Source organism: Oncorhynchus keta, chromosome 17, assembly GCF_023373465.1.
Source record: "Oncorhynchus keta strain PuntledgeMale-10-30-2019 chromosome 17, Oket_V2, whole genome shotgun sequence".
Taxonomy (NCBI): domain Eukaryota; kingdom Metazoa; phylum Chordata; class Actinopteri; order Salmoniformes; family Salmonidae; genus Oncorhynchus; species Oncorhynchus keta.
In genome coordinates this window covers 60,878,256-60,906,064 of record NC_068437.1, presented here as the reverse complement: position 1 = coordinate 60,906,064, position 27,809 = coordinate 60,878,256, and the positions used below count along the sequence as shown (strand labels likewise).

The 27,809-nt window shown below is 49.0% G+C and overlaps 3 long non-coding RNA genes and 1 pseudogene across 3 annotated transcripts; all 4 read left to right on the top strand.

Annotated features, from left to right (window-relative positions):
• The window catches only part of LOC118375659 (beta-hexosaminidase subunit alpha-like), an 85,344-nt pseudogene that overhangs the window by 20,711 nt on the left and 36,824 nt on the right, over positions 1 to 27,809 (top strand).
• On the top strand, positions 13,447 to 15,160 carry LOC127908439 (uncharacterized). Its single transcript, XR_008067366.1, has 3 exons — positions 13,447 to 13,559; positions 14,768 to 14,799; positions 15,129 to 15,160. It is a non-coding gene; the product is annotated as an uncharacterized LOC127908439 (long non-coding RNA).
• On the top strand, positions 15,614 to 20,602 carry LOC127908442 (uncharacterized). The gene is made up of 4 exons (XR_008067369.1): positions 15,614 to 15,722; positions 16,469 to 16,528; positions 19,045 to 19,118; positions 19,977 to 20,602. It is a non-coding gene; the product is annotated as an uncharacterized LOC127908442 (long non-coding RNA).
• On the top strand, positions 16,631 to 18,565 carry LOC127908443 (uncharacterized). The gene is made up of 3 exons (XR_008067370.1): positions 16,631 to 16,703; positions 18,241 to 18,314; positions 18,527 to 18,565. It is a non-coding gene; the product is annotated as an uncharacterized LOC127908443 (long non-coding RNA).

Here is a 27,809-nt window from a genome sequence, read left to right as displayed (position 1 = left end):
ATAGGGTCAGAAGGATAGTAGATGGGACCTGGCTACATAGGGTCAGAAGGATAGTAGATGGGACCTGGCTACATAGGGTCAGAAGGATAGTAGATGGACCTGGCTACATAGGGTCAGAAGGATAGTAGATGGACCAGGCTACATAGGGTCAGAAGGATAGTAGATGGGACCAGGCTACATAGGGTCAGAAGGATAGTAGATGGGACCTGGCTACATAGGGTCAGAAGGATAGTAGATGGGACCTGGCTACATAGGGTCAGAAGGATAGTAGATGGGACCTGGCTACATAGGGTCAGAAGGATAGTAGATGGACCTGGCTACATAGGGTCAGAAGGATAGTAGATGGACCAGGCTACATAGGGTCAGAAGGATAGTAGATGGGACCTGGTTACATAGGGTCAGAAGGATAGTAGATGGACCTGGGTCAGAAGGATAGTAGATGGGACCTGGCTACATAGGGTCAGAAGGATAGTAGATGGACCTGGCTACATAGGGTCAGAAGGATAGTAGATGGACCTGGGTCAGAAGGATAGTAGATGGGACCTGGGTCAGGAGGAGAGTAGATGGACCTGGCTACATAGGGTCAGAAGGATAGTAGATGGGACCTGGCTACATAGGGTCAGAAGGATAATAGATGGGACCTGGGTCAGAAGGATAGTAGATGGACCTGGCTACATTGGGTCAGAAGGATAGTAGATGGGACCTGGCTACATAGGGTCAGAAGGATAATAGATGGGACCTGGGTCAGAAGGATAGTAGATGGACCTGGCTACATAGGGTCAGAAGGATAGTAGATGGACCTGGCTACATAGGGTCAGAAGGATAGTAGATGGACCTGGCTACATTGGGTCCGAAGGATAGTAGATGGACCTGGCTACATAGGGTCAGAAGGATAGTAGATGGACCTGGCTACATAGGGTCAGAAGGATAGTAGATGGACCTGGCTACATAGGGTCAGAAGGATAGTAGATGGACCTGGCTACATAGGGTCAGATGGATAGTAGATGGGACCTGGCTACATAGGGTCAGAATGATAGCAGATGGACCTGGCTACATAGGGTCAGAAGGATAGTAGATGGGACCTGGCTACATAGGGTCAGAAGGATAGTAGATGGACCTGGCTACATAGGGTCAGAAGGATAGTAGATGGGACCTGGCTACATAGGGTCAGAAGGATAATAGATGGGACCTGGCTACATAGGGTCAGGAGGATAGTAGATGGACCTGGCTACATTGGGTCAGAAGGATAGTAGATGGACCTGGCTACATAGGGTCAGAAGGATAGTAGATGGGACCTGGCTACATAGGGTCAGAAGGATAGTAGATGGACCTGGCTACATAGGGTCAGAAGGATAGTAGATGGGACCTGGCTACATAGGGTCAGAAGGATAGTAGATGGGACCTGGCTACATAGGGTCAGAAGGATAGTAGATGGACCTGGCTACATAGGGTCAGAAGGATAGTAGATGGGACCTGGGTCAGAAGGATAGTAGATGGACCTGGCTACATAGGGTCAGGAGGATAATAGATGGGACCTGGCTACATAGGGTCAGAAGGATAGTAGATGGGACCTGGCTACATAGGGTCAGAATGATAGTAGATGGGACCTGGCTACATAGGGTCAGAATGATAGTAGATGGGACCTGGCTACATAGGGTCAGAAGGATAGTAGATGGACCTGGCTACATAGGATCAGAAGGATAGTAGATGGACCTGGGTCAGAATGATAGTAGATGGACCTGGGTCAGAAGCATAGTAGATGGACCTGGCTACATAGGGTCAGAAGGATAGTAGATGGACCTGGCTACATAGGGTCAGAAGGATAGTAGATGGACCTGGCTACATAGGGTCAGAAGGATAGTAGATGGGACCTGGCTACATAGGGTCAGAAGGATAGTAGATGGACCTGGCTACATAGGGTCAGAAGGATAGTAGATGGGACCTGGGTCAGAAGGATAGTAGATGGACCTGGCTACATAGGGTCAGGAGGATAATAGATGGGACCTGGCTACATAGGGTCAGAAGGATAGTAGATGGGACCTGGCTACATAGGGTCAGAATGATAGTAGATGGGACCTGGCTACATAGGGTCAGAAGGATAGTAGATGGACCTGGCTACATAGGATCAGAAGGATAGTAGATGGACCTGGGTCAGAATGATAGTAGATGGACCTGGGTCAGAAGCATAGTAGATGGACCTGGCTACATAGGGTCAGAAGGATAGTAGATGGACCTGGCTACATAGGGTCAGAAGGATAGTAGATGGACCTGGCTACATAGGGTCAGAAGGATAGTAGATGGGACCTGGGTCAGAATGATAGTAGATGGACCTGGGTCAGAAGCATAGTAGATGGACCTGGCTACATTGGGTCAGAAGGATAGTAGATGGGACCTGGCTACATAGGGTCAGGAGGATAGTAGATGGACCTGGCTACATAGGGTCAGGAGGATAGTAGATGGACCTGGCTACATAGGATCAGAAGGATAGTAGATGGACCTGGCTACATAGGGTCAGGAGGATAGTAGATGGACCTGGCTACATAGGGTCAGAAGGATAGTAGATGGACCTGGCTACATAGGGTCAGGAGGATAGTAGATGGGACCTGGCTACATAGGGTCAGAAGGATAATAGATGGACCTGGCTACATAGGGTCAGAAGGATAGTAGATGGACCTGGCTACATAGGGTCAGAAGGATAGTAGATGGGACCTGGCTACATAGGATCAGAAGGATAGTAGATGGACCTGGGTCAGAAGGATAGTAGATGGACCTGGGTCAGAAGGATAGTAGATGGGACCTGGCTACATAGGGTCAGAAGGATAGTAGATGGGACCTGGCTACATAGGGTCAGAAGGGTAGTAGATGGACCTGGGTCAGAAGGATAGTAGATGGGACCTGGCTACATAGGGTCAGAAGGATAGTAGATGGACCTGGCTACATAGGGTCAGAAGGATAATAGATGGACCTGGCTACATAGGGTCAGAAGGATAGTAGATGGACCTGGCTACATAGGGTCAGAAGGATAGTAGATGGACCTGGGTCAGAAGGATAGTAGATGGACCTGGCTACATAGGGTCAGAAGGATAGTAGATGGACCTGGCTACATAGGGTCAGAAGGATAGTAGATGGACCTGGGTCAGAAGGATAGTAGATGGGACCTGGCTACATAGGGTCAGAAGGATAGTAGATGGACCTGGCTACATAGGGTCAGAAGGATAGTAGATGGGACCTGGGTCAGAAGGATAATAGATGGACCTGGCTACATAGGGTCAGAAGGATAGTAGATGGACCTGGCTACATAGGGTCAGAAGGATAGTAGATGGACCTGACTACATAGGGTCAGAAGGATAGTAGATGGGACCTGGCTACATAGGGTCAGAAGGATAGTAGATGGACCTGGGTCAGAAGGATAGTAGATGGGACCTGGGTCAGAAGGATAGTAGATGGGACCTGGGTCAGGAGGAGAGTAGATGGACCTGGGTCAGAAGGATAGTAGATGGGACCTGGGTCAGAAGGATAGTAGATGGGACCTGGCTACATAGGGTCAGAAGGATAATAGATGGACCTGGGTCAGAAGGATAGTAGATGGACCTGGCTACATTGGGTCAGAAGGATAGTAGATGGACCTGGCTACATAGGGTCAGAAGGATAGTAGATGGACCTGGCTACATAGGGTCAGAATGATAGTAGATGGACCTGGCTACATAGGGTCAGAAGGATAGTAGATGGGACCTGGCTACATAGGGTCAGGAGGATAGTAGATGGACCTGGCTACATAGGGTCAGAAGGATAGTAGATGGGACCTGGCTACATAGGGTCAGAAGGATAGTAGATGGACCTGGGTCAGAAGGATAGTAGATGGGACCTGGCTACATAGGGTCAGAAGGATAGATGGGACCTGGCTACATAGGGTCAGAAGGATAGTAGATGGGACCTGGCTACATAGGGTCAGAAGGATACTAGATGGGACCTGGCTACATAGGGTCAGAAGGATAATAGATGGACCTGGCTACATAGGGTCAGAAGGATAGTAGATGGACCTGGCTACATAGGGTCAGGAGGATAGTAGATGGGACCTGGCTACATAGGGTCAGAAGGATAATAGATGGACCTGGCTACATAGGGTCAGAAGGATAGTAGATGGGACCTGGCTACATAGGATCAGAAGGATAGTAGATGGACCTGGGTCAGAAGGATAGTAGATGGACCTGGGTCAGAAGGATAGTAGATGGGACCTGGCTACATAGGGTCAGAAGGATAGTAGATGGGACCTGGCTACATGGGGTCAGAAGGGTAGTAGATGGACCTGGGTCAGAAGGATAGTAGATGGGACCTGGCTACATAGGGTCAGAAGGATAGTAGATGGGACCTGACTACATAGGGTCAGAAGGATAGTAGATGGACCTGGCTACATAGGGTCAGAAGGATAGTAGATGGACCTGGCTACATAGGGTCAGAAGGATAGTAGATGGACCTGGCTACATAGGGTCAGAAGGATAGTAGATGGACCTGGCTACATAGGGTCAGAAGGATAGTAGATGGACCTGGCTACATAGGGTCAGAAGGATAGTAGATGGGACCTGGCTACATAGGGTCAGAAGGATAGTAGATGGACCTGGCTACATAGGGTCAGAAGGATAGTAGATGGACCTGGCTACATAGGGTCAGAAGGATAGTAGATGGACCTGGGTCAGAAGGATAGTAGATGGGACCTGGCTACATAGGGTCAGAAGGATAGTAGATGGACCTGGCTACATAGGGTCAGAAGGATAGTAGATGGGACCTGGCTACATAGGGTCAGAAGGATAGTAGATGGACCTGGGTCAGAAGGATAGTAGATGGGACCTGGGTCAGAAGGATAGTAGATGGGACCTGGGTCAGGAGGAGAGTAGATGGACCTGGGTCAGAAGGATAGTAGATGGACCTGGGTCAGAAGGATAGTAGATGGGACCTGGGTCAGAAGGATAGTAGATGGACCTGGCTACATAGGGTCAGAAGGATAGTAGATGGACCTGGCTACATAGGGTCAGAAGGATAGTAGATGGGACCTGCCTACATAGGGTCAGAAGGATAGTAGATGGACCTGACTACATAGGGTCAGAATGATAGTAGATGGGACCTGGGTACATAGGGTCAGAATGATAGTAGATGGACCTGGCTACATAGGGTCAGAAGGATAGTAGATGGGACCTGGCTACATAGGGTCAGAAGAATAGTAGATGGGACCTGGCTACATAGGGTCAGAAGGATAGTAGATGGGACCTGGCTACATAGGGTCAGAAGGATAGTAGATGGGACCTGGCTACATAGGGTCAGAAGGATAGTAGATGGACCTGGCTACATAGGGTCAGAAGGATAGTAGATGGGACCTGGCTACATAGGGTCAGAAGGATAGTAGATGGACCTGGCTACATAGAGTCAGAAGGATAGTAGATGGGACCTGGCTACATAGGATCAGAAGGATAGTAGATGGACCTGGTTACATAGGGTCAGAAGGATAGTAGATGGGACCTGGCTACATAGGGTCAGAAGGATAGTAGATGGGACCTGGCTACATAGGGTCAGAAGGATAGTAGATGGACCTGGCTACATAGGGTCAGAAGGATAGTAGATGGGACCTGGCTACATAGGGTCAGAAGGATAGTAGATGGACCTGGCTACATAGGGTCAGAAGGATAGTAGATGGACCTGGCTACATAGGGTCAGAAGGATAGTAGATGGACCTGGCTACATAGGGTCAGAAGGATAGTAGATGGGACCTGGCTACATAGGGTCAGAAGGATAGTAGATGGGACCTGGCTACATAGGGTCAGAAGGATAGTAGATGGACCTGGGTCAGAAGGATAGTAGATGGGACCTGGCTACATAGGGTCAGAAGGATAGTAGATGGACCTGGCTACATAGGGTCAGAAGGATAGTAGATGGACCTGGCTACATAGGGTCAGAAGGATAGTAGATGGGACCTGGCTACATAGGGTCAGAAGGATAGTAGATGGGACCTGGCTACATAGGGTCAGAAGGATAGTAGATGGGACCTGGGTCAGAAGGATAGTAGATGGACCTGGCTACATAGGGTCAGAAGGATAGTAGATGGGACCTGGGTCAGAAGGATAGTAGATGGACCTGGCTACATAGGGTCAGAAGGATAGTAGATGGACCTGGCTACATAGGGTCAGGAGGATAGTGAGCTGAGGAGAGTCGGGTGTGTTCTACAGGTCTTTCTGATGGGAGACATTAGACCATTCTCCTTGTATGAGGAGAGACAGGTGTGTTCTACAGGTCTTTCTGATGGGAGACATTAGACCATTCTCCTTGTATGAGGAGAGACAGGTGTGTTCTACAGGTCTTTCTGATGGGAGACATTAGACCATTCTCCTTGTATGAGGAGAGACAGGTGTGTTCTACAGGTCTTTCTGATGGGAGGCATTAGACCATTCTCCTTGTATGAGGAGAGACAGGTGTGTTCTACAGGTCTTTCTGATGGGAGACATTAGACCATTCTCCTTGTATGAGGAGAGACAGGTGTGTTCTACAGGTCTTTCTGATGGGAGGCATTAGACCATTCTCCTTGTATGAGGAGAGTCAGGTGTGTGTGTTCTACAGGTCTTTCTGATGGGAGGCATTAGACCATTCTCCTTGTATGAGGAGAGACAGGTGTGTTCTACAGGTCTTTCTGATGGGAGACATTAGACCATTCTCCTTGTATGAGGAGAGTCGGGTGTGTTCTACAGGTCTTTCTGATGGGAGACATTAGACCATTCTCCTTGTATGAGGAGAGACAGGTGTGTTCTACAGGTCTTTCTGATGGGAGACATTAGACCATTCTCCTTGTATGAGGAGAGACAGGTGTGTTCTACAGGTCTTTCTGATGGGAGGCATTAGACCATTCTCCTTGTATGAGGAGAGACAGGTGTGTTCTACAGGTCTTTCTGATGGGAGACATTAGACCATTCTCCTTGTATGAGGAGAGACAGGTGTGTTCTACAGGTCTTTCTGATGGGAGGCATTAGACCATTCTCCTTGTATGAGGAGAGACAGGTGTGTTCTACAGGTCTTTCTGATGGGAGGCATTAGACCATTCTCCTTGTATGAGGAGAGACAGGTGTGTTCTACAGGTCTTTCTGATGGGAGGCATTAGACCATTCTCCTTGTATGAGGAGAGACAGGTGTGTTCTACAGGTCTTTCTGATGGGAGACATTAGACCATTCTCCTTGTATGAGGAGAGACAGGTGTGTTCTACAGGTCTTTCTGCTGGGAGGCATTAGACTATTCTCCTTGTATGAGGAGAGACAGGTGTGTTTTACAGGTCTTTCTGATGGGGAGGCATTAGACCATTCTCCTTGTATGAGGAGAGACAGGTGTGTTCTACAGGTCTTTCTGATGGGAGGCATTAGACCATTCTCCTTGTGTGACTGGTGGAGGGGAGTCAGGTGTGTTCTACTGATGCTGATCCAGATACAAATATTTTGGCTTATTATACAGTAGATAGCCGTAATCACCGTCAGACACACTTGGCTAACTTGATGAGTTGTGTAATCATCTGTTCAGACATACTACCTGAACAGTGAACCTTAATCCTAATCCATAGAGTACTAGCAATTCAAACCGATTGTCATAGCTTGCTAAAGTTAGTCTACATTAGGCTATAACTAGCAATGTGAAATGGCATTCTGAGAACATTACTACACACAGATCATAGCATTGTTAGCTAGTGATCCAACCATCTAACGTCAGCTAGCTGGCTAACAGTAAACTTTAATTTGCGATAAAAACAATTTTGGCAAAATTAGAAATGCATAATATCTGAAACTATAGCTAGACTCTTTCCCGTATACAGTTGAAGTCAGAAGTTTACATACACTTGTTAACAAACTATAGTTTTGGAAAGTCTGTTAGGACATCTACTTTGTGCATGACACAAGTAATGCTTCCAACAATTGTTTACAGACAGATTATTTCACTTATAATTCACTGTATCACAATTCCAGTGGGTCAGAAGTTTACATACACTAAGTTGACTGTGCCTTTAAACAGCTTGGAAAATTCCAGAAAATGTCATGGCTTTAGAAGCTTCTGGTAGGCGAATTAACATAATTTGAGTCAATTGGAGTCAACCTGTGGATGTATTGGAAGGCCTACCTTCAAACTCAGTGCCTCTTTGCTTGACATCATGGGAAAAACAAAATAAATCTGCCAAGACCTCAGAATGTAGACCTCCACAAGTCTGGTTCATCTTTGGGATCAATTTCCAAACGCCTGAAGTTACCACGTTCACCTGTACAAACAATAGTACGCAAGTATAAACACCATGGGACCACGCAGCCGTCATACCGCTCAGGATGGAGACGCGTTCTGTCTCCTAGAGATGAACATACTTTGGTTCTAAAAGTGCGAATCAATCTCAGAACAACAGCAAAGGACCTTGGAAACAGTACAAGAGTATCTATATCCACAGTAAAATGAGTCCTATATCAACATAACCTGAAAGGCCGCTCAGCAAGGAAGAATAATAATAATTTATAATAATATAAACATAACAATAGAAGCCACTACTCCAACACCGCCATAAAAGCCAGACTACGGTTTGCAACTGCACATGGGGAGAAAGATTGTACTTTTTGGAGAAATGTCCTCTGGTCTGATGAAACAAAAATAGAACTGTTTGGCCATAATGACTATTGTTATGTTTGGAGGAAAAAGGGGAGGCTTGCAAAACGTCCTTCTGTAGCTCAGTTGGTAGAGCATGGCGCTTGTAACGCCAGGGTAGTGGGTTCGATCCCCGGGACCACCCATACGTAGAATGTATGCACACATGACTGTAAGTCGCTTTGGATAAAAGCGTCTGATAAATGGCATATATTATATATTATTAACACCATCCCAACTGTGAAGCATGGGGGTGGCAGCATCATGTTGTGGGGGTGCTTAGCTGCAGGAGGGTCTGGTGCACTTCATGAAATAGATGGCATCAGGAGGCAGGAACATTATGTGAATATATTGAAGCAACATCTCAAGACATCAATCAGGAAGTTAATGCTTGGTAGCAAATGGGTCTTCCAAATGGAAAATGACCCTAAGCATGCTTCAAAGTTGTTGCAAAATGGCTCAAGGACCAGAAAGTCAAGGTATTGGAGTGGCCATCACAAAGCCCTGACCTTTAAATCCTATAGAAAATGTGTGGGCAGAACTGAAATAGCGTGTGCGAGCAAGGAGGCCTACATACCTGACTCAGTTACACCAATCCAACTCATCGTTTGGCAGTGGTCCTTCTGTAGCACAGTTGGTAGAGCATGGCGCTTGTAACGCCATGGTAGTGGGTTCGATTCCCGGGACCACCCATACGTAGAATGTATGCACACATGACTGTAAGTCGCTTTGGATAAAAGCGTCTGCTAAATGGCATATATTATTATATTATGTTCAGCCCACTCATTGTCTCAGCTAATCATGGCTAGCGGGAAGAGGGCGGCAGGTAGCCTAGCTGTAAGAGGGCGGCAGGTAGCCTAGCTGTAAGAGGGCGGCAGGTAGCCTAGCTGTAAGAGGGCGGCAGGTAGCCTAGCTGTAAGAGGCGGCAGGTAGCCTAGCTGTAAGAGGGCGGCAGGTAGCCTAGCGGTAAGAGGGCGGCAGGTAGCCTAGCGGTAAGAGGGCGGCAGGTAGCCTAGCGGTAGGAGGGCGGCAGGTAGCCTAGCGGTAGGAGGGCGGCAGGTAGCCTAGCGGTAGGAGGGCGGCAGGTAGCCTAGCGGTAGGAGGGAGACAGGTAGCCTAGCGGTAAGAGGGAGACAGGTAGCCTAGCGGTAAGAGGGAGACAGGTAGCCTAGCGGTAAGAGGGAGGCAGGTAGCCTAGCGGTAAGAGGGAGGCAGGTAGCCTAGCGGTAAGAGGGCGGCAGGTAGCCTAGCGGTAAGAGGGCGGCGGGTAGCCTAGCGGTAAGAGGGCGGCGGGTAGCCTAGCGGTAAGAGGGGCGGCGGGTAGCCTAGCGGTAAGAGGGCGGCGGGTAGCCTAGCGGTAAGAGGGCGGCGGGTAGCCTAGCGGTAAGAGGGCGGCGGGTAGCCTAGCGGTAAGAGGCGGCGGGTAGCCTAGCGGTAAGAGGGCGGCGGGTAGCCTAGCGGTAAGAGGGCGGCGGGTAGCCTAGCGGTAAGAGGGCGGCGGGTAGCCTAGCGGTAAGAGGGCGGCGGGTAGCCTAGCGGTAAGAGGCGGCGGGTAGCCTAGCGGTAAGAGGGCGGCGGGTAGTCTAGCGGTAGGAGTGCGTTTTGAACGTGGAAGTATTTTATTTTGGAAGCGTTTTTTGCAGAAATACCTTCTCGAACATGTGAACTTTCATGTGCCTTAATAATGGTTTATGCCAGGGGTGTCAAAGTCAAATGGACGGAGGGCCAAATAAAAAATTTAGCTACAAGCCGAGGGCCGGACTGTTCGAATGTTCATTGAAAATTTTTAAATGACGCATATAGTCTAGTGAACCTAATTGAACCTACTGAAAACCTAACAAATATATTCCAATATGATCAGATAAATAAAGCAATATTTTCTTATGGCTCTGTCAGTAATCTTTAATTTTCAACAGACACAAAGACAAATTTCCTTTATATAAAAATCCCCATAACATGAACATTAAATGAAAGAAACCGGTATTCAAGGCACCATCAGTAGCCTATATTTTCTATTTTAGCAAAAGTGGGCTAAATTTACTTCAAAGAAAAAAACAATAATAGCAATTTTCTATCATCCACTCAACTGAAATATTTTTAAAATATAATTGGATTGAAATACAATAAAATAAAGTGCAAAAATCTATTAATCAAAAACAACACTTTGTTTAAGGAGAAGTAACATGCAGTGAAAACAAATATTAAACTTTAACTTTTAAACTTGAACTGAGTAAAAACTCTAAATATGTGATTGCACAGTAATGTTCACTTGTTTGAGGTTGAGGGTGATACTTGGTGGTGTCCCATCTTTTCCACAAGTTCATCAATGTTGGGGTAAGGCTCTGAGCTGAGGAAATCCTCAGAATTGAGTGGAGGTGTTCAGCAGTAAGTCGACTTCTGTGTGATGTTTTGTTCAAGTTCATCAAAGAAAACAGTTGTTCACACAGGTATGTGCTGCCAAACATAGACAACGTTTGAGCAGCCTGGATGCGCAGCTGGGGCATTGTGTCGGGAGGAAACGGGCGAACTCCGCAGCACCCACTGCCGCATATTTTGCCCTCAGTGCATCATTGCATTGGAGGTCAATCAACTCCATTTGGAGGTTTGGTGGTGAGCTTTCCACGTCAACAGCAAATGGGTTACCGAGCAGTTCCAACCTGCTTTTTTGTGCTTCAAAGTCAGCAAATCGGCGTCGAAAGTCAGCGGCAAGCATACCTATTTTATCAGCCAACTGTGCGCTCGGGAACGCACTGGTAGAGAGCTTCTCTTTCATGGTCTGGCAGCTGGGAAAGTGGCTCAAATTTTCTTTCCGCATCTCGTCTCCCACAGAGTCAGTTTGGTTTTAAATGCCTTCACTGTACTGTACATATCAGAGATGACACGATCCCGACCCTGCAGCTGCAAGTTCATTGCATTCAGATGACTCGTAATGTCACACAGAAAAGCCATTTCACACAGAAATTTCGTCTCGGAGTTGTGTTGTGTCTTTCCCTTTGCTGTCCAAGAACAGACAAATCTCCTCACGAAGCTCGAAACATCTTTGAAGCACCTTTCCCTGGCTTAGCCATCGCACCTCTGTGTGATAAGGCAAATCACCATGCTCCGTTTCTAACTCCGTCAGAAATGCCTTGAACTGGCGGTGATTCAAACCTTTGGCTCTGATAAAGTTAACTGTGCGCGTGATGATGCTCATTACATGCTCCATTTTCAAGGCTTTACCGCACAACGCTTCCTGGTGTATGATACAATGATAAGCTGTCAGCTCACCTGTCGCGTTTTCCTCTTGCATCTTTTCCCGTATCTTCGCCACCAGTCCGCTCCTGTGTCCACACATCGCAGGTGCTCCGTCGGTTGTCAAACCCACGAGTTTTTCCCAAGGCAGCTCCATCTCATTTACACATCTTGACACCTCTTCATACAAATCATGCCCCGTAGTTGTGCCATGCATAGGACGTAAAGCCAAAAACTCCTCTGTCACGCTTAGGCTGGAGTCCACTCCGCGGATGAAAATTGACAACTGGGCAATGTCAGAAATGTCGGTGCTCTCATCCACAGCCAAGGAATATGCAATGAAATCTTTTCCCTTTTTCACAAGCTGCTCTTTTAGATTGATGGACAACTGGTCTACTCTCTCGGCAATGGTGTTTCTGCTCAGACTCACATTTAAAAGAGTTGCCTTTTTTTCTGGGCAAACTTCGTCACAAACTTTAATCATGCAGATTTTGATGAAATCCCCCTCCGTAAATGGCCGGGCTGATTTAGCGATCTCTTCTGCCAAAATAAAACTGGCCTTGACAGCAGCCTGGCCTTGTGATTTGGCTTTTTTTGAACAGAGCCTGTCGAGATTTGAGGCCTCGTTTTAATTCCTCTGCCTTTTGTAGCCTTTGTTCCATGTCCATATTCTTGTTTTTGTCCGCGTGTTTCGTTTCATAATCGTCTCAGATTATACTCTTTCAGTACCGCCACACTTTCTCCACACAGAAGACACACAGGTTTTCCAGCTACCTCCGTGAACAAATACTCCGACTCCCACCTTGTTTGAAACCCCGGTTCTCAGTGTCCACCTTCCGTTTTGCCATTTTGATGGGTATCTGAAAGTTAATTTTACTGTGATGCTGACAACTGCTGTGCCAATAAATATTGAAATGAAGCAGCCTACTGCTCGGTGCGTCACCGTTGCATTGTGGGAAATGTAGTATTGGTGCGTGTAAAAGATCTGCGGGCTGCCGGCTTGCTGCGGTCTGCGGGCGGTTCTAATAATAAATCAAGATCATCCCAGGGGCGTAAAAACCTTCTCGCGGGCCGGATGTGGCCCTTGGCCTTGACTCTGACATATGTGGTTTATGCCATCTGTAAATACAAATAAAATTATAAATTACGAGCTTAGTTGGTTAAGCCACAGAAAAAGTCAGCAACCTTCCCACTAGCCATGATTAGCTGAGACAATGAGTGGGCTGAACATAATATAAAAATATATGCCATTTAGCAGACGCTTTTATCCAAAGCTACTTACAGTCGTGCATACATTCTACGTATTCTACAATGTTCTATTACTGCTAGGCTACCTGCCGCCTTCAATATTCTATTGTTATCTGATGTTGTGCTTGGCTGATATTCTGCTCGGCTCTGTTTGTCCTAGGGGCGTTCCATCCGTCGACCCATGTGTACACCCAGATAGACGTGAAGGGTTATCGCCCACGCCAGACTCAGAGGCATCAGGGTCCTGGCTGAATTTGACTCCCGGGACACACCCAGTCATGGGGCAAAGGTAGCACACACACACCCTCAGTCATGGGGCAAAGGAAGCACACACACCCTCAGTCATGAGGCAAAGGTAACACACACACACACACGCTCAGTCATGGGGCAAAGGTCACACACACACACACACACGCTCAGTCATGGGGCAAAGGTCACACACACACACGCTCAGTCATGGGGCAAAGGTCACACACGCACGCTCAGTCATGGGGCAAAGGTCACACACACACACACGCTCAGACACACACACACACACGCACGCTCAGTCATGGGGCAAGGTTTACACACACACGCACGCTCAGTCATGGGGCAAAGGTAACACACACACGCACGCTCAGTCATGGGGCAAAGGTTACACACACACGCACGCTCAGTCATGGGGCAAAGGTCACACACACGCACACTCAGTCATGGGGCAAAGGTCACACACACACACGCACGCTCAGTCATGGGGCAAAGGTCACACACACACGCACGCTCAGTCATGGGGCAAAGGTCACACACACACGCGCACGCTCAGTCATGGGGCAAAGGTCACACACACACGCACGCTCAGTCATGGGGCAAAGGTCACACACACACACACACACACACACTCAGTCATGGGGCAAAGGTCACATACACACACGCACGCTCAGTCATGGGGCAAAGGTCACGCACGCTCAGTCATGGGGGGGGGCAAGGTCACACACACACGCACGCTCAGTCATGGGGCAAAGGTTACACACACACGCACGCTCAGTCATGGGGCAAAGGTTACACACACACGCACGCTCAGTCATGGGGCAAAGGTCACACACACACACACGCGCACGCTCAGTCATGGGGTAAAGGTCACACACACCCTCAGTCATGGGGTAAAGGTCACACACACCCTCAGTCATGGGGTAAAGGTCACACACACCCTCAGTCATGGGGTAAAGGTCACACACACCCTCAGTCATGGGGTAAAGGTCACACACACCCTCAGTCATGGGGCAAAGGTAACACACACACACACACCCTCAGTCATGGGGCAAAGGTAACACACACACACACACCCTCAGTCATGGGGCAAAGGTAACACACACACACACACCCTCAGTCATGGGGCAAAGGTAACACACACACACCCGCAGTCATGGGGCAAAGGTAGCACACACACACACACACCCGCAGTCATGGGGCAAAGGTAACACACACACACACACCCTCAGTCATGGGGCAAAGGTAACACACACACACCCTCAGTCATGGGGCAAAGGTCACACACACACACACACACACGCTCAGTCATGGGGCAAAGGTCACACACACACACACACGCTCAGTCATGGGGCAAAGGTCACACACACACACACGCTCAGTCATGGGGCAAAGGTCACACACGCACGCTCAGTCATGGGGCAAAGGTCACACACACACACGCACGCTCAGTCATGGGGCAAAGGTCACACACACACGCACGCTCAGTCATGGGGCAAAGGTCACACACACGCACGCTCAGTCATGGGGCAAGGTCACACACACACGCACGCTCAGTCATGGGGCAAAGGTCACACACACACGCACGCTCAGTCATGGGGCAAAAGGTCACACACACGCACACTCAGTCATGGGGCAAAGGTCACACACACACACACACACACACACGCTCAGTCATGGGGCGTAGGTCACACACACACATACACGCTCAGTCATGGGGCAAAGGTCACACACGCACGCTCAGTCATGGGGCAAGGTCACACACACACACGCATGCTCAGTCATGGGGCAAAGGTTACACACACACGCACGCTCAGTCATGGGGCAAAGGTTACACACACACGCACGCTCAGTCATGGGGCAAAGGTTACACACACACGCACGCTCAGTCATGGGGCAAAGGTTACACACACACGCACGCTCAGTCATGGGGCAAAGGTTACACACACACGCACGCTCAGTCATGGGGCAAAGGTTACACACACACGCACGCTCAGTCATGGGGCAAAGGTCACACACACACACACGCGCACGCTCAGTCATGGGGTAAAGGTCACACACACACACGCACGCTCAGTCATGGGGCAAAGGTCACACACACACACACACACACGCACGCTCAGTCATGGGGCAAAGGTCACATACACACACGCACGCTCAGTCATGGGGCAAAGGTCACGCACGCTCAGTCATGGGGGGGGCAAAGGTCACACACACGCACGCTCAGTCATGGGGCAAAGGTCACACACACACACGCGCACGCTCAATCATGGGGCAAAGGTCACACACACACACACACACCCTCAGTCATGGGGTAAAGGTCACACACACCCTCAGTCATGGGGTAAAGGTCACACACACACCCTCAGTCATGGGGTAAAGGTCACACACACCCTCAGTCATGGGGTAAAGGTCACACACACCCTCAGTCATGGGGCAAAGGTAACACACACCCTCAGTCATGGGGCAAAGGTAACACACACACACACACACCCTCAGTCATGGGGCAAAGGTAACACACACACCCTCAGTCATGGGGCAAAGGTAACACACACACACACCCACAGTCATGGGGCAAAGGTAACACACACACACACACCCACAGTCAGGCATAGGTAACACACACACACCCTCAGTCATGGGGCAAAGGTAACACACACACACACACACCCTCAGTCATGGGGCAAAGGTAACACACACACACACCCTCAGTCATGGGGCAAAGGTACACACACACACGCGCACGCTCAGTCATGGGGCAAAGGTCACACACACACACGCACGCTCAGTCATGGGGCAAAGGTCACACACACACACACACACACACGCACGCTCAGTCATGGGGCAAAGGTCACATACACACACGCACGCTCAGTCATGGGGCAAAGGTCACGCACGCTCAGTCATGGGGGGGGGCAAAGGTCACACACGCACGCTCAGTCATGGGGCAAAGGTCACACACACACACACGCGCACGCTCAATCATGGGGCAAAGGTCACACACACACACACACACCCTCAGTCATGGGGTAAGGTCACACACACCCTCAGTCATGGGGTAAAGGTCACACACACACCCTCAGTCATGGGGTAAAGGTCACACACACCCTCAGTCATGGGGTAAAGGTCACACACACCCTCAGTCATGGGGCAAAGGTAACACACACCCTCAGTCATGGGGCAAAGGTAAACACACACACACACACCCTCAGTCATCGGGCAAAGGTAACACACACACCCTCAGTCATGGGGCAAAGGTAACACACACACACACCCTCAGTCATGGGGCAAAGGTAACACACACACACACACCCTCAGTCATGGGGCAAAGGTAACACACACACACACCCTCAGTCATGGGGCAAAGGTAACACACACACACACACACACACCCTCAGTCATGGGGCAAGGTAACACACACACACACACCCTCAGTCATGGGGCAAAGGTAACACACACACACACACACACCCTCAGTCATGGGGCAAAGGTAACACACACACACACACACACCCTCAGTCATGGGGCAAAGGTAACACACACACACACCCTCAGTCATGGGGCAAAGGTAACACACACCCTCAGTCATGGGGCAAAGGTCACACACACACACACACCTCAGTCATGGGGCAAAAGGTCACACACACACACCCTCAGTCATGGGGCAAAGGTCACACACACACACACCCTCAGTCATGGGGCAAAGGTAACACACACACACCCTCAGTCATGGGGCAAAGGTAACACACACACACCCTCAGTCATGGGGCAAAGGTAACACACACACACACACCCTCAGTCATGGGGCAAAGGTAAACACACACACACACCCTCAGTCATGGGGCATAGGCAACACACACACCCTCAGTCATGGGGCATAGGCACACACACACCCTCAGTCATGGGGCAAAGGTAACACACACACCCTCAGTCATGGGGCAAAGGTCACACACACACACACACACTCTCTCAGTCATGGGGCAAAGGTCACACACACACACACACACACACACCCTCAGTCATGGGGTAAAGGTCACACACACCCTCAGTCATGGGAAAAGGTAACACACACACACACCCTCAGTCATGGGGCAAAGGTAACACACACACACACCCTCAGTCATGGGGCAAAGGTAACACACCCTCAGTCATGGGGCAAAGGTAACACACCCTCAGTCATGGGGCAAAGGTAACACACCCTCAGTCATGGGGCAAAGGTAACACACACACACACCCTAAAGTAATGGGGCAAAGGTAACACACACACACACTCAGTCATGGGGCAAAGGTAACACACACACACACCCTCAGTCATGGGGCAAAGGTAACACACACACACACACACACCCTCAGTCATGGGGCAAAGGTAGCACACACACCCGCAGTCATGGGGCAAAGGTAACACACACACCCTCAGTCATGGGGTAAAGGTCACACACACACACCCTCAGTCATGGGGCAAAGGTAACACACACACGCACGCTCAGTCATGGGGCAAAGGTCACACACACACGCGCACGCTCAATCATGGGGCAAAGGTCACACACACACACACACACCCTCAGTCATGGGGTAAAGGTCACACACACCCTCAGTCATGGGGTAAAGGTCACACACACACCCTCAGTCATGGGGTAAAGGTCACACACACACCCTCAGTCATGGGGTAAAGGTCACACACACCCTCAGTCATGGGGCAAAGGTAACACACACCCTCAGTCATGGGGCAAAGGTAACACACACCCTCAGTCATGGGGCAAAGGTAACACACACACACACCCTCAGTCATGGGGCAAAGGTAACACACACACACACACCCTCAGTCATGGGGCAAAGGTAACACACACACCCTCAGTCATGGGGCAAAGGTAACACACACACACCCTCAGTCATGGGGCAAAGGTAACACACACACACACACACCCTCAGTCATGGGGCAAAGGTAACAACACACACACACACCCTCAGTCATGGGGCAAAGGTAACACACACACACACCTCAGTCATGGGGCAAAGGTAACACACACCCTCAGTCATGGGGCAAAGGTCACACACACACACACACACCCTCAGTCATGGGGCAAAGGTCACACACACACACCCTCAGTCATGGGGCAAAGGTCACACACACACACCCTCAGTCATGGGGCAAAGGTAACACACACACACCCTCAGTCATGGGGCAAAGGTAACACACACACACACACCCTCAGTCATGGGGCAAAGGTAACACACACACACACACCCTCAGTCATGGGGCAAAGTTAACACACACACACACACCCACAGTCATGGGGCAAAGGTAACACACACACACACACCCTCAGTCATGGGGCAAAGGTAACACACACACACACCCTCAGTCATGGGGCATAGGCAACACACACACCCTCAGTCATGGGGCATAGGCAACACACACACCCTCAGTCATGGGGCAAAGGTAACACACACACCCTCAGTCATGGGGCAAAGGTCACACACACACACCCTCAGTCATGGGGCAAAGGTCACACACACACACACACACTCTCTCAGTCATGGGGCAAAGGTCACACACACACACACACACACACACACACACACACACACCCTCAGTCATGGGGTAAAGGTCACACACACCCTCAGTCATGGGGAAAAGGTAACACACACACACCCTCAGTCATGGGGAAAAGGTAACACACACACACACCCTCAGTCATGGGGCAAAGGTAACACACACACACACACCCTCAGTCATGGGGCAAAGGTAACACACACACACCCTCAGTCATGGGGCAAAGGTAACACACACACACACACACACACACACCCTCAGTCATGGGGCAAAGGTAACACACCCTCAGTCATGGGGCAAAGGTAACACACCCTCAGTCATGGGGCAAAGGTAACACACACACCCTCAGTCATGGGGCAAAGGTAACACACACACCCTAAAGTAATGGGGCAAAGGTAACACACACACGCACTCAGTCATGGGGCAAAGGTAACACACACACACACCCTCAGTCATGGGGCAAAGGTAACACACACACACACACACCCTCAGTCATGGGGCAAAGGTAGCACACACACCCGCAGTCATGGGGCAAAGGTAACACACACACCCTCAGTCATGGGGCAAAGGTCACACACACACACACCCTCAGTCATGGGGCAAAGGTCACACACACACACCCTCAGTCATGGGGCAAAGGTAACACACACACACACACCCTCAGTCATGGGGCAAAGGTAACACACACACACACCCTCAGTCATGGGGCAAAGGTAACACACACACACACCCTCAGTCATGGGGCAAAGGTAACACACACACACACCCTCAGTCATGGGGCATAGGCAACACACACACCCTCAGTCATGGGGCAAAGGTACACACACACCCTCAGTCATGGGGCAAAGGTAACACACACACCCTCAGTCATGGGGCAAAGGTCACACACACACCCTCAGTCATGGGGCAAAGGTCACACACACACACCCTCAGTCATGGGGCAAAGGTCACACACACACACCCTCAGTCATGGGGCAAAGGTCACACACACACACACACACTCTCAGTCATGGGGCAAAGGTCACACACACCCTCAGTCATGGGGCAAAGGTAACACACACACACACCCTCAGTCATGGGGCAAAGGTAACACACACACACACCCTCAGTCATGGGACAAAGGTAACACACCCTCAGTCATGGGGCAAAGGTAACACACACACACACACACACACACACACACACACACACCTAAATCAAATTTATTTGTCACATACACATGGTTAGCAGATGTTAAATGCGAGTGTAGCGAAATGCTTGTGCTTCTAGTTCCGACAATGCAGTGATAACCAACAAGTAATCTAACTAACAATTCCAAAACTACTGTCTTATACACAGTGTAAGGGGATAAGGAATATGTACATAAGGATATATGAATGAGTGATGGTACAGAGCAGCATACAGTAGATGGTATCAGTACAGTATATACATATGAGATGAGTGTGTAGACAAAGTAAACAAAGTGGCATAGTTAAAGTGGCTAGTGATACATGTGTTACATAAGGATGCAGTCGATGATGTAGAGTACAGTATACACATATGCATATGAGATGAATAATGTAGGGTAAGTAACATTATATAAGGTAGCATTGTTTAAAGTGGCTAGTGATATATTTACATAATTCCCATCAATTCCCATTATTAAAATGGCTGGAGTTGGGTCAGTGTCAATGACAGTGTGTTGGCACAGCCACTCACTGTTAGTGGTGGCTGTTTAACAGTCTGATGGCCTTGAGATAGAAGCTGTTTTTCAGTCTCTCGGTCCCAGCTTTGATGCACCTGTACTGACCTCGCCTTCTGGATGATAGCGGGGTGAACAGGCAGTGGTTCGGGTGGTTGATGTCCTTGATGATCTTTATGGCCTTCCTGTAACAACGGGTGGTGTAGGTGTCCTGGAGGGCAGGTAGTTTGCCCCGGTGATGCGTTGTGCAGTCCTCACTACCTCTGGAGAGCCTTACGGTTGAGGGCGGAGCAGTTGCCGTACCAGGCGGTGATACAGCCCCCAGGATGCTCTCAGATTGTGCATCTGTAGAAGTTTGTGAGTGCTTTTGGTGACAAGCCGAATTTCTTCAGCCTCCTGAGGTTGAACAGGCGCTGCTGCGCCTTCTTCACGACGCTGTCAGTGTGAGTGGACCAATTCAGTTTGTCTGTGATGTGTATGCCGAGGAACTTAAAACTAGCTACCCTCTCCACTACTGTTCCATCGATGTGGATAGGGGTGTTCCTCTGCTGTTTCCTGAAGTCCACAATCATCTCCTTAGTTTTGTTGACGTTGAGTGTGAGGTTATTTTCCTGACACCACACTCCGAGGGCCCTCACCTCTCCCTGTAGGCCGTCTCGTCGTTGTTGGTAATCAAGCCTACCACTGTTGTCAGTCCGCAAACTTGATGATTGAGTTGGGCGTGCGTGGCCACGCAGTCGTGGGTGAACAGGGAGTACAGGAGAGGGCTCAGAACGCACCCTTGTGGGGCCCCCGTGTTGAGGATCAGCGGGGAGGAGATGTTGTTGCCTACCCTCACCACCTGGGGCGGCCCGTCAGGAAGTCCAGTACCCAGTTGCACAGGGCGGGGTCGAGACCCAGGGTCTCGAGCTTGATGACGAGCTTGGAGGGTACTATGGTGTTGAATGCCGAGCTGTAGTCGATGAACAGCATTCTCACATAGGTATTCCTCTTGTCCAGGTGGGTTAGGGCAGTGTGCAGTGTGGTTGAGATTGCATCGTCTGTGGACCTATTTGGGCGGTAAGCAAATTGGAGTGGGTCTAGGGTGTCAGGTAGGGTGGAGGTGATATGGTCCTTGACTAGTCTCTCAAAGCACTTCATGATGACGGAAGTGAGTGCATGGGGCGGTAGTCGTTTAGCTCAGTTACCTTAGCTTTCTTGGGAACAGGAACAATGGTGGCCCTCTTGAAGCATGTGGGAACAGCAGACTGGTATAGGGATTGATTGAATATGTCCGTAAACACACCGGCCAGCTGGTCAAAGGCATGCTCTGAGGGCGCGGCTGGGGATGCCGTCTGGGCCTGCAGCCTTGCGAGGGTTAACACGTTTAAATGTCTTACTCACCTCGGCTGCAGTGAAGGAGAGACCGCATGTTTCCGTTGCAGGCCGTGTCAGTGGCACTGTATTGTCCTCAAAGCGGGCAAAAGTCATGGGGCAAAGGTAACACACACACGCACTCAGTCATGGGGCAAAGGTAACACACACACACCCTCAGTCATGGGGCAAAGGTAACACACACACACACACACACACCCTCAGTCATGGGGCAAAGGTAGCACACACACCCGCAGTCATGGGGCAAAGGTAACACACACACCCTCAGTCATGGGGCAAAGGTAACACACACACCCTCAGTCATGGGGCAAAGGTAACGCACACACACACACACCCTCAGTCATGGGGCAAAGGTCACACACACACACACCCTCAGTCATGGGGCAAAGGTAACACACACCCTCAGTCATGGGGCAAAGGTAACACACACACCCTCAGTCATGGGGCAAAGGTACACACACACCCTCAGTCATGGGGCAAAGGTAACACACACACCCTCAGTCATGGGGCAAAGGTAACACACACACCCTCAGTCATGGGGCAAAGGTAACACACACACACACACACACACACCCTTAGGTCATGAGGCAAAGGTAACACACACACACCCTCAGTCATGGGGCAAAGGTAACACACACACAGTCATGGACTCTGCTTCTTTTAAAAACATTTATTTATTTATTTTACCTTTATTTAACCTGGTAGGCTAGTTGAGAACAAGGTCTCATTTATAACTGTGACCTGGCCAAGATAAAGCAAAGCAGTGTGACACAGACAACAATGCAGAGTTACACATGGAGTAAACAATTAACAAGTCAATAACACAGTAGAAGGAAAAAAAGAATCTATATACATTGTGTGCAAAAGGCATGAGGAGGTAGGCGAATAATTACAACTTAGAAGATTAACACTGGAGTGATAAATGATCAGATGGTCATGTGCAGGTAGATACTGGTGTGCAAAAGAGCAGAAAAGTAAATAAATAAAAACAGTATGGGGATGAGGTAGGTAAAGTGGGTGGGCTATTTACCGATGGAATATGAATTGCTAAGTAGATTCATAACATTTTATGTTCTATGACAGAGGTTATAATGTCTTATATAGCCGTTATAAAGGTTTTATGACCGCACTCCCCAGGACAGCCCAGTCTCCTGACCCATCTCTCCCCACCCATAACCCCCTGACCCCTCTCTCCCCGGGACAGCCCGGTCTCCTGACCCATCTCTCCCCACCCATAACCCCCTGACCCCTCTCTCCCTGGGACAGCCCGGTCTCCTGACCCCTCTCTCCCCGGAACAGCCCGGTCTCCTGACCCCTCTCTCCCCGGGACAGCCCGGTCTCCCGACCCCTCTCTCCCCGGGACAGCCCGGTCTCCCGACCCCTCTCTCCTCGGGACAGCCCGGTCTCCCGACCCCTCTCTCCTCGGGACAGCCCGGTCTCCCGACCCCTCTCTCCTCGGGACAGCCCGGTCTCCCGACCCCTCTCTCCTCGGGACAGCCCGGTCTAAACAAAACCCCTCTCCACGGGACAAGCCCGGTCTCCCGCACCCCTTCTCCTCGGGACAGCCCGGTACTTTTTCCCCCACTTGTTCTAACTAACCATATTTTAGCAATTACATTTACTTTTGATACATAAGTATATGTTGTTAGGATCTAATCCTCAGAGTAAAACACTCAAAGGACACATGAAAGCATAACCAAGTTTATTTTGCCCAGAGGATCGATACAGCTGCATTAAACAAAACATGTTTCCACCACAAGTATATATACTCCAATTTAGGCACTCCTTCTCTCCAATCCTTACATCTATTATGATTCGACAGGATGACGAAGTAATAGGGTAGGTAATAAACCATAATGTCTCCCTTAAGGGGATCTGACCTGACCTCAACCCCTCATTTGCCTAATCCACAGATATCCATCCTTATCCCCCATAGCAATCATGTGACTTCCTCCCATCCACCCAACACATTCCAAAGCCATCTGTCTTCAACAGATAACCATTCACTTCTGATGTAAAAACCAGTCTCGATCACCCCTCAGATACTATAGTCTTACATCTCATATGTCATGTCTCTAGGATAGCAATGTTCCAAGGTTAACCCAGAATCCAACAATTTAAAACCAAATACTTTTAGACTTTTACTCTAGTATTTTACTGGGTGTATTTTACTTCTAATGAAGTTATCTTTTACTTTTACTCAAGTATGATAACTGGGTACTTTTTCCACCACTTGTTCTAACTAACCATACCCCCCTGACCCCTCTCTCCTCAGGACAGCCCGGTCTCCTGACCCATCTCTCCCCACCCATAACACCCTGACCCCTCTCTCCTCAGGACAGCCCGGTCTCCTGACCCATCTCTCTCCCCACCCATAACCCCCTGACCCCTCTCTCCTCAGGACAGCCCGGTCTCCTGACCCCTCTCTCCCCACCCATAACCCCCTGACCCCTCTCTCCTCAGGACAGCCCGGTCTCCTGACCCCTCTCTCCCCACCCATAACCCCTGACCCCTCTCTCCTCAGGACAGCCCAGTCCCTGACCCCTCTCTCCCCACCCATAACACCCTGACCCCTCTCTCCCAGGACCGGTCTCCTGACCCCTCTCTCCCCACCCATAACCCCCTGACCCCTCTCTCCTCAGGACAGCCCGGTCTCCTGACCCCTCTCTCCCCACCCATAACCCCCTGACCCCTCTCTCCTCAGGACAGCCCGGTCTCCTGACCCCCTGCTATAAGGGCACAGTTCCCTCTGGGACGTTCGGTCCAGTGAACCCAGCCAACTCCTCCAGCTACCAGTTCATGACCCGCCTGTTTAAAGAGGTCACCTCAGTGTTTCCTGACTCTTACGTCCATCTGGGAGGGGACGAGGTAGACTTCACCTGCTGGTAGGTTGATGTTAAGGCTATACAAACTTGATTAACTGTTGACATTTTTTGAATAGTGAAGAAAGTGTGTATATATATATATCCAAAAGTAGTGTATCTCTTGATGCTGTGAGGACATAATTGTTGCTACTGTTCCGTTTATTTTGTCGAGAGATGTGAAGAGGGTTGTCCGTTACAGTACATCTACTTTGTATGGTCTAACTTCCAATGTGTCAATACACACTGACTATACGAAACATTTGTATTGATATTTATCAGGGATCACCATTAGTTCATGCCCATGCAGCAGCTACTCTTCCTGTGGTCCAAACACATTGAGGCACTTTCTTTACACATAACACAACATATAAAACAGTACATCATGTAACAATATTACACCACTACATATCTACAATACTAAATGTATTCTACCACCATACCACATTATCAGAATGTACAGTATGTGTGTGTGTGCTAGCACTTAAGAGCCCTGCTCTTTCCATGACAGATTGACCAGGTGAAAGCTATGATCCCTTATTTATGTCACTTGTTAAATCCACTTCAATCAGTGTAGATGAAGGGGAGGAGACGGGTTAAAGAAGGATTTTTAAGGCTTGAGACAATTGAGACATGGATTGTGTATTTGTGCCATTCAGAGGGTGAATGGGCAAGACAAGATATTTCAGTGCCTTTGAACGGGGTACGGTAGTAGGTGTCTTTGAACAGGGTACGGTAGTAGGTGCCTTTGAACGGGGTATGGTAGTAGGTGCCGTTGAACAGGGTACGGTAGTAGGTGCCTTTGAACGGGGTATGGTAGTAGGTGTCTTTGAACGGGGTACGGTAGTAGGTGGTAGTATGGTATGGTAGTAGGTGCCTTTGAACGGGGTACGGTAGTAGGTGCCTTTGAACGGGGTACGGTAGTAGGTGCCTTTGAACGGGGTACGGTAGTAGGTGCCTTTGAACAGGGTACGGTAGTAGGTGCCTTTGAACGGGGTACGGTAGGTGTCTTTGAACGGGTACGGTAGTAGGTGCCTTTGAACGGGTACGGTAGTAGGTGCCTTTGAACGGGTACGGTAGTAGGTGCCTTTGAACGGGTACGGTAGTAGGTGCCTTTGAACGGGGTATGGTAGGTGCCTTTGAACGGGTACGGTAGTAGGTGCCTTTGAACGGGGTACGGTAGTAGGTGTCTTTGAACGGGGTACGGTAGTAGGGGCCTTTGAACGGGTACGGTAGTAGGTGCCTTTGAACGGTGTACGGTAGTAGGTGCCTTTGAACGGGGTACGGTAGTAGGTGCCTTTGAACGGGGTACGGTAGTAGGTGCCTTTGAACGGGGTACGGTAGTAGGCGCCTTTGAGTATCTCAGAACTTGATTTGCGGTTTTTAGTAGGTGCCTTTGAATTTTAAGGGTGCACCGGTAGTAGGTGTCTTTGAACAACTGTGAGAAGCATTACGAGTAGTAGCCTGTGCCTTTGAACGCTTTGGGTATGTAGTGCCAGGCGCACCGGTTTGAGTATCTCAGAACTTGATTTGCTGGGTTTTTCATGCTCAACAGTTTCCCATGTGTATTAATTTTAAGAATGGTGCACCACCTAAAAGAACACCCAGCTAACTTGAGAACAACTGTGAGAAGCATTGGAGTCAGCATGAGCCTGCATCCCTTTTGAACGCTTTGGACACCTTGCTGAGTCCATGCCCCGACACATTGAGGCTGTTCTGAGGGCAGGAATGGGGGGGGGTTAATTCTCGGTGTATGTCCATATAATAAAGCGGCACATTGAATACATAACCGTCAGATGTACTATAGCGTGAATACATAACCGTCAGATGTACTATAGCGTGAATACATAACCTTCAGATGTACTATAGCGTGAATACATAACCTTCAGATGTACTATAGCGTGAATACATAACCTTCAGATGTACTATAGCGTGAATACATAACCGTCAGATGTACTATAGCTTGAATACATAACCTTCAGATGTACTATAGCGTGAATACATAACCTTCAGATGTACTATAGCGTGAATACATAACCTTCAGATGTACTATAGCTTGAATACATAACCGTCAGATGTACTATAGCGTGAATACATAACCGTCAGATGTACTATAGCGTGAATACATAACTGTCAGATGTACTATAGCGTGAATACATAACCGTCAGATGTACTATAGCGTGAATACATAACTGTCAGATGTACTATAGCGTGAATACATAACCGTCAGATGTACTATAGCGTGAATACATAACTGTCAGATGTACTATAGCGTGAATACATAACCTTCAGATGTACTATAGCTTGAATACATAACCGTCAGATGTACTATAGCTTGAATACATAACCGTCAGATGTACTATAGCGTGAATACATAACCGTCAGATGTACTATAGCGTGAATACATAACCGTCAGATGTACTATAGCGTGAATACATAACCGTCAGATGTACTATAGCGTGAATACATAACTGTCAGATGTACTATAGCGTGAATACATAACCGTCAGATGTACTATAGCGTGAATACATAACCTTCAGATGTACTATAGCGTGAATACATAACCGTCAGATGTACTATAGCTTGAATACATAACCTTCAGATGTACTATAGCTTGAATACATAACCTTCAGATGTACTATAGCTTGAATACATAACCTTCAGATGTACTAGAGCGTGAATACATAACTGTCAGATGTATTGTACTTTGGCTTGCACAAACTTCCAAGGGTGTATTCATTCTGCCGTGTCTGTTGCAAAATGTTTTGTGAAAACGGAAGGCAAATGGAACGAAACAGGGAGGGACTCACCTGAATTTGTCCAATAGAAACTCTTGTTTTAGTTCCTTTTTCATCAGAATGGGCAGAATAAATACACCCCAGTACTTGACCCGAGAATGATCATATTGTAATGTGTTGTTTCTCACAGGAAGTCCAACCCTGATGTCCGAGGCTTCATGCTGAACAT